Below are 2,601 nucleotides of genomic sequence, written 5' to 3'. Positions count from 1 at the left end.
CAATGCACCTTGCGTATGTCGAAGTTGCCCTTCTTCTTGCCGGTGCCGCTACGGTGGCGAGCAAGCCAGTCCTCCTCCGTGAGGAGCAGGCGACTCCCACCACCCTGGTCGTAGTTGCTGGCGCCGTCGTCCAAGTCGCTCCGGTCCTCCGCCGTTTTGAGCCTTCCCACAAGCTCTTTCATGGACATGGTTTTAAGATCAAGAAGCTGTTCAATGGCAATAGCTACCTGGGTATACTTGGACGGCACGATGCGGAGAAGCTTCTTCACGACCATCACCTCGTCGAGGTTCTCAGCGAGCATGCGCAGCTTGTTGGCGATCCCGTTCATGCGCATGGCGAGCTCATCGAGGATGTCGCCGCTCCTCATGCGGACGGCATCAAACTCCTTGAGGAGAGTCTGCGCCTTGGCCTCACGGACGCGGGCATCGCCGACCCGCATGATCTTGATGGCATCCCATGCCTCCTTTGCCGTCGCCTTCACGACAAGCGTGGAGTGCATCTCGTCCGGCACGGCTCGCAGAATTGCCGCAAGCGCCGCCCTGTCCTGGCTGAAGCTCCCGCCTCCCTCGATGGCGTCCCACACGCGTTGGGCCTCCATATTCACCTTCATGATCAGCGACCACTCGAAGTAGTTCGTTGTCGTCAGCGGCGGGTAGACAACGGTGCTGCTGGCCTGGTGGACGACCTCCTGCTGCACCACCACCTCGCGGCAGCCACGCCGCGTCGGGCTCCGGCCTCGGCGCACCACCGGCCAGGCCGAGACACGGCGGCGACCCGGCGACGGAGTGCGCGAACCTTCAGTCACTATGGCTCTGATACCAAATGTTGGAGCAGCCCGAGGAGGAAGAAGAAAGGACACACACAAGAGCTTGAGGTAGAAGAAGAGCGCACAGGGAGTTTTGCGGCACCGCACACACTTGTGACTTTTCTCTGTTTCTTCTCAACACACACACAGCTGATTACAAAGTCTTTTAATAGAGACACACACGTACTACTCCCTGCTACGTACTACCTGATCCGCTATTTTCTCTCCACTAGCCGGTAGCATGGCCAGAGTAACAACCTCTTTGACACGGCCACACGATTCAGCCGGCGTCACGCTTATCTCCTAATTACTCGGTCCACGTCTAAGCCGCTATCGGCTATACAGCACGTTCATGCAACGGAAATACGCGTACGTGCATGCTACTAACCTGATGGACGCCCGCACATGCATCCATTCTCTAGTGACTTCCTCTCAACTAACTCACTCACTCTATCAACCAGCTTTGCACCGTGTACGTGATCACAACTTGACGTACACAACCTGCCGCAGCTTAGACTAAATGCATGACCGAAACTAATGCGACGAAATAAACATGATGAATACTTAGACAACAAGGTAAACTCTATCAATCACCCCCTTAACCTTGTTATTGTTTATTCGAACGCCTCTATGTCGATCTTCAAAGCAGCCCCGGCTTGTCGTCAGCCGTCGCGGCAGCAAGAAGCGCCTGCTGCTTCCTTGGCTCGGTGCAATCCTTGGAGTAATGCCCGTACTCTTGACAGTTGTAGCAACGCACCTTGTCGTCGTTGCGTACCGTTTCAAAATCGAAGGTCTCCTCGAGCTTAATGCTGAAGCGCCGATCTTCGTCCAGGTGAGGCCTGTCGCATAGACCTCGATCGTCGTGGCACCAGCTGCACTCCCCCGAGAGACTTCCGTCGTCCGAGTATGACATTTCCTACGTTCATAATTCAAAAATTAAACTTGTACAATTAAATATATGTACTAAAAAACCTAAATTACATCATTATTATTCATCACGGGTTGACTATCGGTCTGTCGAGTCTTTTTCTTGAAAACTCTCAGCTCACGTGGTGTATACATTCGACCGTTGGTGATGGTCGCTCCTCTTTTCCTTCCCGATTGCATTACATCAAAATGTCTAGCACACGGGAACGAAGGAGAAGCGACCCCCACGACAACAGTCGGGATTCTTCGTCCTCTCATATATGGTGGAGACTCTCCCTCACTGATTCCTCTCTGACATTTGCGACCGTCGGTGATAGTCGTTACTCCTCCTTCCCCTAGTGCATAACAAAGGTCTAGCACAAGGAGAAGAAGGAGAAACGACCCCCACGACAACAGTCGGGATTCTTCGGCCTTGACAGACTTAAAGTCAACCCGAAATGTCGTTTAATTATTTTTCGAGAAAATTCAGGCCACTCGATATTTCCTACATATTCTAGCACAAGTCATGCGAAAATTCACGGAAAATTCCGGCATGACCTTTGCCAAAAAGGGACATATCGAGCGCCTGAAATTTGCCGGAACGGAAATTAATCAACACTCCGGCAAAACATAGGCCACTCGGAGGTGTAACCTGAACACGACCGGCCACTTGGGCAACCACATATTCTATTTGAGCAACACAAGCTATACATGTTTTTATCTACATCATATCTTATAGGACTCATATTGACATGGAGATTTGGCTGGTCTCACCTCGAGGTCGGAGGGGGTCGGTGACGGGGACGACGGCGGGGATGATGGAGGGGCTCCTTGATTTCTGCAAAAACAAAAACCCTATAAGTTATCACTAATACATCCCGAATAATTG

Source organism: Aegilops tauschii, chromosome 7, assembly GCF_002575655.3.
Source record: "Aegilops tauschii subsp. strangulata cultivar AL8/78 chromosome 7, Aet v6.0, whole genome shotgun sequence".
NCBI classification, from domain to species: domain Eukaryota; kingdom Viridiplantae; phylum Streptophyta; class Magnoliopsida; order Poales; family Poaceae; genus Aegilops; species Aegilops tauschii.
This window is presented reverse-complemented; position numbering follows the sequence as displayed.